This window comes from Lolium rigidum, chromosome 1, assembly GCF_022539505.1.
Source record: "Lolium rigidum isolate FL_2022 chromosome 1, APGP_CSIRO_Lrig_0.1, whole genome shotgun sequence".
Lineage (NCBI taxonomy): Eukaryota > Viridiplantae > Streptophyta > Magnoliopsida > Poales > Poaceae > Lolium > Lolium rigidum.
This window is the reverse complement of record NC_061508.1, coordinates 96,098,733-96,111,465: the sequence shown is the minus strand read 5'-3', so window position 1 is coordinate 96,111,465 and position 12,733 is coordinate 96,098,733. Positions and strand designations below refer to the sequence as shown.

Genomic DNA, 12,733 nt, shown 5'->3' with positions numbered 1-12,733 from the left:
TTGCCCATCCACAAAACAGAGGTTCACAACAATCAACTGTATTTTCAGAGGTGCATCCAATTGGAGAATGCTGCCCATCCAAAAAGATATCCATTGTCCCCCTACCTATTCAATGTTGTCCTAAAGAAAATATTCAGTGTGACTGTCCTACCTATGCAATGTTGTTCTAACAAAAATGCCCTGCTGACCAGTGGCTACCCTACATGCTGCAACAAATGCAAAACCCTGCAATGACTCTGGCCAAATCAACAAAACTGGACTTGATGATACAAACTCTATGTTACTTGGTACACTAGGCCATCTAAGCAACACTTGCTAATCTCACACTCCTGCTTTTTTGGCATTGCCCTTCTGACTGAATAGTTGGTGGGCAGAATGCCAGGTATGCCTCAGTCATTCATCCTCTCATAGAAAAGAATGTATGCCTCACACCTGAGAACTTCTTCTAGAGAGACTTCTCGGATGACGGTGTCACTTGCCCAAAACCAGGAGGAGCCACTGCCCCGCACATAAGCAATGTAGTGCCCATCATTCCGTTTGATGCCATGGTGCACAATGACGCCAACTAGACGGTAGCTTGAGTTATCTTTGTCCTCAGAACTGAAGATAAGAGAAAATTAAAATACTTAAAACTAGACATAAGGATTTAAGTTAACAACAAACTGATGATTACCTGGAGTAGCAACAATGGCATGTCTTTCTTGAAAACAACAGACTGAATACTGTATCAGATATTAAACAATATGGTACATCTGCAGTGACTGGTTATTTATGTCCTAATCGAAATACTAAGAAATTAAGTGACAGAGTAGTTTCAATTGCCCACTGCAAGATATATATATCCATCTAATATTGAAATACTAATACTTATAGTCCCTCCATCCTCAAATAGGTGGCGTATAAATTTGGTCTAAAAGTCTATACTTTCCAAGTTTGACAAAATATATAGAATGAAATATCAATAACTACAAATAAATACAATTAAAATATGTCTTATGGTGGATCTATTGATATTTATGTAGTATTGTAAATATTCGTATTTTCCATGTATACTTGGTCAAACTTAAAAAAATGACTTTTTTTACTCAATTTATACGCCACCTATCTGGGGATGGAGGGAGTACTTAAAAATAGAAACGTTTGAAAAGATAAGAAAAAAAGGTTGCCAGGTTAGGCATTTCAAGGCACCTAAATACGTACAGACAAAAGGTGTTACCATAATAATGTTTCATGATATGATAACTAGAGTGGATAGAGTTTGCATCAGACGACCTGTACAGCTGATATATATTCAAATATGATGACATCATACACGGAAAAACTAGAGTCCCAATCAATGGCACAGGGTTCTGGTCCAAATGAGGCTGTGAGTAAATCCTTAAATTCAATTGATACACAATTTGCAAATAAATTCACGGTACAGTTGGACCGTTCACATTGCAACTATATTTCCTTTTTTTTGTTCAACGAAAATAGGAGAACTGTTGTCTGTTAGCATTTACAAGAGGTGGAGCACAGACGCACTGAAAAATACACATTTGATCATGGAACTTGTCTTGCTCCAGGATAAGCAACAGTTATTCATCAGTTAATGAAATAGTTAATGGGTAAGTCATGTTCAAAGGCTGTTTTATATGCCTTGCAGTGGGGGGAATGCGTTTCATAATGTATATGCACTTTCGGAATGCGTTTAGACTGATACGCTGTTGCAGTCATTTAGTGAAGTATATTCCTAGTATAACCATCTGTGGCACTAAAATTACTGAGCTTCTGAATAGCATATGTTTACGTGATAATTATAACACTGGTTTAGTTCGTTCACATCAGAACCATTACTCTGCTACTGAGAGACAAGAGTGAAGATGTCCTAAGGAAAAATTAGCTGCTTGTGACAGAAATTCACCACCGTGTGTGACAATCATTCATTCACACACCCTAAGAGATGCTTGTTTCAGATATCTACTGATCAAGAATTCAAGATAAACAAAAACTAATATACACATAGTAAACAATAATCAACAGTCACAATGAGAACATAATGGAAAATATACTTAAAGATAGTAGCAGCAAACTATGAAACAAGATAGTTACTGTATTTCTGAAGATTGGGAACTTATAGAACTGGCATAACAGAAAGGTATTAGATATTATGGTGTAGAATTGTTAGATGTCAGTACCTGGGGTCCATGAAGGGTCCTAACTGAAGAATCTCCTTAAAGCTCACATGCCCTCTCAATTTAGAAAGATCAGGTGCGTATTTCTTCAGTTGAATGGTTAATACAGGTGGCAGCTTGCTAATCAATTGTGTTTGAATTCTTCTACCATTACCATCTGTCTGCTCATTTTGGGTTTCCTCCACTCTTTGGGCACTATGATCATCAAGTACATGCTTTCCACTGTCCTGTTTCTGGGTCCTGGTATCTTGAATATGCAGAGCACTCAGCAGGTCAGTCTGTTGATCAGTTGTAAGGCAACTAGGCGCAGCTTTTTGAACACCTTCACGACTTTCAGCTTTTTCATTGGCTGTGCTGCAAGAGGCTAAGTCCTTTTCATCACAGCTCGTCCCTGAAGTGATTTTTTCAGCAGTTGTGTCATCAGAGAGTATGCCTTCTTGATGTGAATCTGCAAGAGTCTGGTCTCCATGAACAGTTGTGTTTACACTGGTACTTGCCATGATCGGTTCAACGTTTTTACTTGCATTGGTTTCCAGCAACTCAGCAACCTTGGAACAGCTGTCACAATTCGCCAGGCTATGGGAAAACAGTGTCAGGCAGTCCTCAATCGATCCAAGAGTGTCTTTCGCCTCATCATGAACGATATCACTACCCTGAGCGTTCTCCTTATTTTCTCGATTATGAGAATCTGCTGCTGATTCCTCCATTTCTTCAAAGTCATCAAACAAGTTAGGAATGAAATCCAAATCTATTGACACCTCAGTGATCTCTTGTGGGACATCATTCTTCTGAGTCTGCATACGACTCTGTACAACATCCTTTACTTCAGTAGAATCTGCAGATTCAGGCATACAGGGGTTTAGCATTATCTGCATTAGCAAGATCATTCAACCAGAAACCCTCACCCTTTTGCATATTTTAGAATCTTTATCCTGCAAACTCTAAGCAGTTTTTCTATCCAAGCACACTTAAGTGATCAACCATTTTGGAGTAAAACTTACTGTATATGATGATAACGACTCAAGACCCTGTGCATCCCATGTAATTTGAACTACTACACTACAGCGAACACCTTTACCATGTCAAGACAGCTGAAATATCTTGTCGATTTTGTTATCCACCCCAAGGGATTTCCTGCTACTTCTTTATCCATGGGCAAAATGTCCTTAACAATTTTCTCTGCTTAGCTACTACTGGTGATCCATTCCGAAAAGTCTCATTTGCTTGTGTTAAAAAATAGCAAATAAAATAGACCGCACAATCCACATTCTTTCCTCAAAAGTTCTATGACCTCAAGACCCTGTGCATCCCATGTAATTTGAACTACTACGCTACAGCGAAAACCTTTGCCATGTCAAAACAGCTGAAATATCTTGCCGATTTTGTTATCCACCCCAAGGGATTTGCTGCTACTTCTTTATCCATGGGCAAAATGTCCTTAACAATTTTCTCTGCTTAGCTACTACTGCTGATCCATTCCGAAAAGTCTCATTTGCTTGTGTTAAAAAAATAGCAAATAAAATAGACCACACAATCCACATTCTTTCCTCAAAAGTTCTATGACCTCAGACACCCTGTGCATCCCATGTAATTTGAACTACCACACTACAGCGAACACCTTTGCCATGTCAAGACAGCTGAAATATCTTGCCGATTTTGTTATCCACCCCAAGGGATTTCCTTCTACTTCTTTATCCATGGGCAAAATGTCCTTAACAATTTTCTCTGCTTAGCTACTACTGGTGATCCATTCCAAAAAGTCTCATTTGCTTGTGTCAAAAAAAATAGCAAATAAAATAGACCGCACAATCCACATTCTTTCCTCAAAAGTTCTATGACCTCAGACACCCTGGCGTATATGCGGGCCTGTTCACCATTGTTCTTTTAAGTTAGGTACAGGAGCGCATAGACTTACCAACTTGCAAAGGTTTGCTTCTGGCTGGAGAGGCCTTTGAAGGCACCCCCAGTTGGAGACCATGGACTGACTGCAACGTAACTGAATTATATGAGCAACTTTTACAGGAAAGGGTCTGAATCAGCTGGCTGCTGAAAATGGAATGGCCAAATGTAGGGAACACTCCACCCCCTTCCATGACATGCGAACGGTTAAGCTCCTCCACCTCATTATCCAAAGCAGTGTGAAATAATGTAAGAAACTCATGGCTGTCTTCCATCTTTCCGGCCTCGAACCGATCCTGATAAAGCGACTGCATACATGCCAATATCGTCCGTGGGTCCAGCATGCGCCTGGCATTATTCACACTGCTTGTCTCTTGAAACAACCACTTCAGCTCCAGACCCATGGTTCCCAACCGAGCATTGGAAGCATCCGGCCCTAGAATGATTGTCCTCAGCTTACCAAGCGCAAGGAGGCACTGCAGCGATGCATTCATGTAGCATGTGTTTCCATAATTCGGCATCCCTCTGATAATATACCCATTCCCAATAGCATACTCAGCCATATCGTTCCCAGCCCCCATTACCCACTGATCCAGTATATTCCTGGCCACATTTCCCAAGTCAACCTTTGAACTGCTGGCTACCGTTGGCCAATCAACCCTTGGAGTGCTGGCTACCGTTGTCCAATCAACCGTTGGACTTGGAGTGCTGGCTGCCGTTGGCCAATCAACCCTTGGACTTGGAGTGCTGGCAGCCGTTGGCCAATCAACCCTTGGACTTGGAGTGCTGGCAGCCGTTGGCCAATCAACCCTTGGACTTGGAGTGCTGGCAGCCGTTGGCCAATCAACCCTTGGACTGCTGGCCGTAGTTCCCCAGTCGTCCTTTGACTTGCCGGCCGGCAGTGTTTTGCTGGCCACCATTGCCCGCTGTTCCTTAATCTTTCTGTCCTCCTCCGAACACTCCTCTTCGTTGAGCTCCGGGCTGTCACTGAGCCTCATAACGCGCACACATTTGAAGCAGAAGCCCAGGTTGGGTACATCGTACCACTGAGCAACGTAATGCTTGCTGCTGGCGGCGTGGGCGAGGGCGTGCCCCGCGGATCTTCCCTGTCCAGCCCCCGAGTGCAGCCAATATAGTGGCACTCCAAGCACTGCGTCATCCCTTCCTTGTCGTAGCCGGCTCCCTTCCAGGTGACCCCGCACCTGGGTTCATGGCACGTCGGAGGCACCTCGGAGATGCTGAGATCGAGCACAGCCATTTCCACAGCGCCGCTGTCCAAGGTCAGGTGGTGGCACCGCCCGCTGTCGTCGTCGCTGTCGCTGCTGCTGCTGCTCGAATAATCTGATAGTGGCGCAACAACCACGTCCTGCAGGCCCATGGACGCCAGCGACTTCCCGCCCACGGTCGGGCGCGGCGATTTCGGCGCCTTTTCCTCCTCATCCGCCGCCCTCTCCCTCTTCCTCATCGCGCCTGTCGCCTGGAAACTGAGGAACAGCAAGTCAGCAAGAATGCGTCAGGTGAATCCTTAACCCCGCTAAAGAAAGAGCAGAAGCAAAACCAAGAACCGTAAGCACCAAAGATTGAGCCAAGGACATTTCCCAGACTAGAGATGTCTAGGGCCAAAAAAAAATCCATCAACTGCCAGATCGAGAGTTGGCCGCGCCATGGACTTCCTCCAATGCCAGGAAGGAACGACGCGAAAATCCCGAACAATCGAAAACTCCACCGACAGGAAAAGACGAAATCGAACGTTCCGGTACCGAAGCAAAAAAGCATCACCAACTTCGCGGCCTAGGGAGGAAAATCGACCGAGAACACGAAGGGAAAAACCGCACGGGCAAAACAAGGCGAGGAGAAATCTACAATTCCGGGCGGGGAAACACGCACGAGAGCGGCGACGCGGGTTCGATTCGGCGGTGTCGAGAGAGAAACCCCGCCCACCAGCAGTTCGCCAGCACCAGGCGATCAAGCAAAAGCAAGCAAGCAAGCGCGCACCCTGGGACGCGCGCGGCGGGGCGGGATTTGGGAGGGGAAGGGAGGAGACGAGGCTTACCAGGAGACGGCGAGGGGGAGGGGCTCGGAGGAAGAGCCGAGCAGCCGGGGAGGCGTCGGCGGCGACGGCGACGGCGAGAGCGGGCGGAGGAGGGAGCTAGGGAGGGAGGAGAGGAGGCGGTTACGGTGGTCGGGACGGTGGCGCGGCGCCGGGCGGGTTTGGGCGGTGTTGCGGCCGTGCGTGCCGAACGCTTGTATTTATTCCTCTAGATCTTGGGCCAGACGATCCAAGCTGCAGGGGCCCAAGCCTGCTGGGCCTAGTCTCATTTATGAGAGTTGCCCAACTTGGGCGAACAACCCTAAAAAAAAAAGCTAAGCATTAATGAGTACATTTATTTTTCGGTATGAATAGTAATTACTACCTCCGTGTATCTAGAAATATTTTAGTTCTAGATGTTCCTATATTAATGGCAAATAATATAAATCAGAGGGAGTAATTTTTGTCTCACTCACCTCTTTCAGCGTTCAAAGTTTACCCTTCATCAATCGAGGAGTAGCCCTCAAGCTGACCTTTCATCAGACCATCTGAGGAACACGGGAATTTTCAGTCCTTAGAGTGTTCCCATACTTAAATAATAGGTGCTATGTTTCTGCAAATAGGTTGACACCTGGGATCCTTTTTTCTTTCATTTTTGTTAGTCATATCACTCTCTTTGGTTTCATCTCACGGCGAGGTAGGGTACGGCTATATCGACATAGGTGTGAGAGGGGTGGTGGTTGTAGATAAAGTTGCCATAGAGGGACAACAGTCGCTACCGGGGTGGATGGAGGGATGACAACTAGTGGCGGTATGGTCGTGGAGGGATGGCGCGTGACCATGAAGTATCAAATCATAGGACAATAGTTGAGAATGGTGGTGAAATTTTCTGCCCAGAATTTTGAGGGCTTTAGTAGAGGGACCTTGAGGTGCGAGCCCTAGGGAACATTTTAGGAGGCCTTAAGTTTTGAGAGCTATGTTGACACTACAATATCGTAGGTGTGCCCTGGCGGTTTTAAACACCCATGTACAAATCTAAAGGTCGCAGTTGCGATATGATTGTTCGACGTGTTTTTGTAAAAAAAAAAGCAAGTTGAACCGGTACCAAATAACAACAAGCTGCGTATATATACACATCACTACGGAAAAAACTGCAGTTGATTTTGGCCACGGCAAACACAGACACGAGCGCACGGCAAAGATTTGATTCACGGCAACGACGGAAGAGAGCGCACGGCAAAGAAAGTTGCACGGCAAAGGACCAACATAGCGCACGGCAAAGACGCTGGCACACGGCAAAGCACAAAAGGCATCGCCGTGCACGCCTTTGCCTAGTGTTTTTAACAAACGCACGGCAAAGCAAGTCTTTGCCTAGTGTTTTTAACAAACACACGGCAAAGCAAGCCTTTGCCTAGTGTAAGCGCACGGCAAAGATGTAAAAACTGGATTTCTTCTCAGCTCAAAAGATGTGGCGTGGTATAGTTATCAACAAACGAACGCTTAGCTCAGTGGCAAGGTTGCACGCTTTCTCTACTCTGCGTCCTAGGTTCGAATCCCAGACCGATCAGTTTGAAGCCTTTTTTTAGATAAACCATATTTAGCACACGGCAAAGAAGCAACCTTTGCCGTGCAAATAGTTGCACGGCAAAGAAAGTTTTTCCCGTAGTGCATGGAACTAGTCATTTGTTTGATCAGTTTAACATGTGCATATGCATGAAGCTAGCAAGACCATCGACCCATCCAACGTACATGCATGGTGTATGTGTACGTGCCGGAATGTTGAGGCATAGGTGTACAGTCCGGCCGGCCGGCAGCGTCTACGTACGCGTATTATCTACTGCCTCAAGTACACAAGATATTTCGGGTAGCTGATATGCGTGGATCGATCCGGGCGATCTGATATGCCTAACGTCGAGGACGTTCGGCCGGCCACGTTTTTCCGGGAGAGATAACTCATGCAGGGGTTGAGATGGACCTCTCCGCCCCGATAAGCTCTCCGAAGAAGACGCACTCCATCGCTATCCACGCCCTCGCTCCTGCCTATAAATATACATCTACAGCTCCTTCGGTAGAGGGAGGAAAGGGAGACGCACAACTCACCATCCGGAGGCAGGACGACGAAGACGCACAGCTTGCCCGCTTGGAGACGAGGAACACACGAAGAAGGAGCCTGCAGGGAAGACACGGAGAACACAGACCCGGAGGCCGGAGGCGCAGCTCTTTTTCGTAGCAAATACGATACACACAAATCCACAGCCGAAATACCATACACTGATACACATACACGCAGAGCGGGAGCAAAGAAGTGCAGCCCATGGAGGCGCCGCCGGTGATCGCAAATGGTGAGGAACACGGTTGAATTTAATCTCCCTCTCCCTTTCTCTCTTTCTCTCCAGGACATGCACACATGCATACGGCTCCACGATGATGCTCGGAGCTGGCGTCCGATAACAATGACGTCGGGGCTGCCGGCGTACAGCTAGGCACCATCCGCCACGGCGAGGACGACGACGTCAAGACTGCCGGTGTGCAGTGCGGCGCCATCTCCGTGGCACCGGCGAGGCGTGGCGACGACATCTGTGCCAGGCTGCCGGCGTGCAGCGCGGCGCCAACACCATGGCACCGGCGAGGCGCGACGACGACGACATCCGTGCCGGGGCTGCCGGCGTGCCGTGCGGCGCCATCTCCATGGCACCGGCGAGGCGCGACGACGATGACCTTGACGAGGCTGCCGGCGTGCAGCGCGGCGCCAACGCCATGGCACCCGCGAGGCGCGACGACGACGTCCGCGACACGGCTGCCGGCGTGTAACGCGGCGACATCTTCTTCACCCATGAGGACGACGACGAGTCCGTGCCGGGGCTGCCGGCGCGCAGAGCGGCGCCATCTCCACCACCCGTGAGGCGCAGCGACGACGTCCGCGAGGAGGCTGACGGCGTGCAGCGCGGCACCATCAACACACACACACAAGCCGCGCCGACGACGTCCGCGACGAGGCTGCCGGCGCGTAGCATGGCGCCATCGACACACCCGTGAGGCGCAGCGACGACGTCCGCGAGGAGGCTGCTGGCGTGCAGCGCGGCACCATCAACACACACACAAGCCGCGACGACGACGTCCGCGACGAGGCTGCCGCGCGTAGCATGGCGCCATCGACACACCCGCGAGGCGCGACAACGACGTCCGCGACGAGGCTGCCGGCGTGTAACATGGCGCCATCAACACCACATCCGTGAAGCGCGGCGACGACGTCCGCGACGAGGCTGCCGGCGCGTAGCATGGCGCCATCGACACCACACCCGCGAGGCGCAAGGACGACGTCCGCGACGAGGCTGCCGGCGCGTAGCATGGCGCCATCGACACCACACCCGCGAGGCGCAAGGACGACGTCCGCGACGAGGCTGCCGGCGCATAGCATGGCGCCATCGACACCACACCCGCGAGGCGCAAGGACGACGTCCGCGACGAGGCTGCCGGCGCGTAGCATCGCGCCATCAACACCACACCCGCGAGGCGCGACAACGACGTCCGCGACGAGGCTGCCGGCATGTAACATGGCGCCATGAAGACCACATCCGTGAAGCGCGGCGACGATGTCCGTGCCGAGGCTGCCGGCGTGTAGCGCGACGCCATCACCACCACACTTATGGGGCGTGACGACAACGCCCGGGTTTGTCGGCGTGCAGCGCGACACCATCTTCAACTCCACACCATGCCACCGACGACGACGTCGAGGCTGCTGGCGTACAGCCCGGCGCCATCCGCCATGGCGAGGACGACGTCGACCTTGACGAGGCTGCCGGCGTGCAGCGCGGCGCCATCAACACCACACTTGCGAGGCGAGGCGAGACGACACCTTCGACGCCCCTCCCCCACTAGTCCGTGAGACGGCATCCTTGTCTATGCCGGTAGCCATCAACTTGGCGTTGGTCCAAGACGAGGCGCCGACCACATTGGCTACACCGACTGGCGTGTGCGTCGGTTTTCACACCGACGCCAATCTCCAACGACAACTTACTCCCGCGAGACATATACCCCTTGCGCACCCCGACGAGGCTGCTGGTCGTCGAGAAGTCCTAGCTGAGTGGACCCATGCTACTCCAACCCAACCTACACCAACATCGTCAAGACCGACGAGGGCGGGCGTGGCCGGAGCAAAGGCCACACCACATGCGGCGCGTGTACCGACGAGGACACGGGCTCTGCCGCCACCCACACACACCACCACATCATGCATGGAGAACGCGAAGCGAAGACGACGAAGACGACCACACGGCTTAATCGGAGGTGTCTCGCGGCGTAACCCGCAGGAGTAATTAACCGGGTGCCTTCCGAGGCCCTGGGAACCAGGAGATCGCAATCGCCATAGTCAGGCTGGCCGCGCAAGCAGGCCACGGAGCGCTTTGTATTCAGGGACTTGTACTTTGTTTCTCCAAGAGAGATTAATGAAATGCATGCTTCCCTATCTTTTTTGTGTACTACGGTACACTGGCACGCCCGCACTTCTTTATTTTACCTCGGCGCATGAGAGAAACACGCTACCATCATCCCCCTCAACGTAGCGCCTCTGTCTTTCACAGACGTTTTTCTCGTGTCAAACAAATTGGCACGCCCGGTGGGACCCGGTTCTTCTCCCATCTTTGCTTCGTCGTGGTCGTCAAAGTCGTCTTCGCCCGCTCATCCAATCCACGCACCTCAGAACTTTGGGTGATCCACTTTGGAGCCATGCTGCCGCCCATGGTCGTCATCACGCATGACGCCAAGACGTACATGCACCAGGCCCGGAGCCGGCGCAGTTCCAAACCATGCCATCCAAGAAGGCACAAAGGCGGGCATCCGCCACAGCACAGAAGGAGCGCCGTGAGCTAATGCTCGAGGCACGCGCCCTGTTGAAGGAGTCAACGAGGGCCGTCATCAATGGAGACGCGGAGGTCTCTCAACGCCTCCAAGCTAAGGCCGCAAGCAAGAAGGCAGGTGCGGCGTCACTTCGCGCCCCTACAACGACTTGACGCTCCGAAGTGGAGCTCCTCGAAGGCTTGGAGGATGCTTCGCAGGATTTGCGGAGGCTTGTGGCGAACGCACGTTCGTCTGATAGCCCGCATCCACTACGCAACTACAGGAGGAAGCACCGCAAGGTGCGACGACTCCACCAACAAATGAGTTCCCGCATCGCTCGAAGCGCGGTGCAAGAGGAGGATTAGTCCTTCGGCGCTAAGGAACTCGCGGACAAGGCATTGACACGTGACTTGCCCCCGGCGACGGGGCGAGTGGGTCATCAAGAGCAAAGGAGGTGGTGAGACGAGCCGTCGTGAAGGAGTTCTGGAAACGGCGCTCCCGCAAAGAGCCTGTTCTGGCAGGCTATACGGTCTCCACCAACTCCGAAGATGCTCGGAGAGGCATGTGTGCACCATGCTTCCACACTTCGGAGGTAGTGGGACGTTCCATCCGCAACGAGAACAGGTTCGCCGTTCTTCGGAGCGAGGCACCTGCACCACGCGGAGAAGACCTGCGGTAGGAGTTCTGTCGGCTACAGGAGCATGTGGACCATATCCAAAGGCGGCTCCGCGAACAAGGAGCGCCAAGTTCTTCATCGGCGGAAGCTGGGGGAAGGATGAGGCGCCAGGCCCCTAACCATCGTCCTCAGCACGAGCGCCAAACGCTGGGGCCTCGACGACAAGCTTCACCCACTCGACGCGTTCAGCGGGGGCATCCTTACATGCGCCCACGTTGGAACCGGTCATCACGTCACCAAGAGGATGGGAGGAACCCTCGTCCCACTCTACGTGGAGACCCCGGGATCCTCCACGAGCTCCACTTCTTCCTCGACCTTCATCATCTGCTAGGCTTGGGGACCAACTTCAGGTGCAACCTTTGAGGGAAGCACCCACCTCATCCATGAGGCAAACTGCACTGCCGCATCCACCTAAGACGTTGGTACCTCCAAGAACCCATGGGGCTCCCACGCGCCGAAGAAACCGCCGATTTCTACACAAAGAACTTGAGGACTTGGTGATTTTTGAGCCGCAGGAATCCCGTGCATAGAAGATCTTCCTCGACTACGCAAGAAGACTACAAGCCCTCCTTCCCGGTAGGGATTGGGAGTTCTGCTCCAATCTTGCTGGGGGCAGGTTCGTCCACACCTGCCCCGACAACCCCATCGCTCCTGAAGGCGAGGTTCCCACCATCGACGCAAATCACGTTGAGGTGTCCCGGAAAGTCCGAAGACGTTGATCGGCAGCAGTAATGCGCCATCAACCATCACGCTACGGGTACGCAATGCTCCAAAGGAGGAATGTGTACCCGCACAAGGTGGCGTGGTTAGAAGAAGAATCAAGGAGATAGAAGAGGCCGCAAGGGGAGCTCGAGACATGCAGCCCCCATCCCTCTACGTAGATGTGGCTTCTCCATTGGAGAAGAGGCTTCATCAACAATGAAGGCCGAGCCCAAGGTGGCTCGCCTACTAGAGAAGGCTGGGTTTACCCTTCGGCGAAACAACCGGATCCCTCCGCCCCCCGCAGTGTGCAAGGCGTGGTGGAGGCAATCCAAGGATCTCATCAAGAAGAGGCACAAGGCTCGATCCAAGTTCGGGCTCGGTTACATCGACCTTGGCGGCTCCGACGATGAAGAAGAG

General features: G+C 51.3%; 1 pseudogene; it reads right to left on the bottom strand.

The window, feature by feature from the left end:
- Window positions 1–275: 275 nt before the first annotated feature.
- LOC124649354 lies at window positions 276–9,996 on the bottom strand (annotated as a pseudogene).
- Between the last annotated feature and the right edge of the window lie 2,737 nt (window positions 9,997–12,733).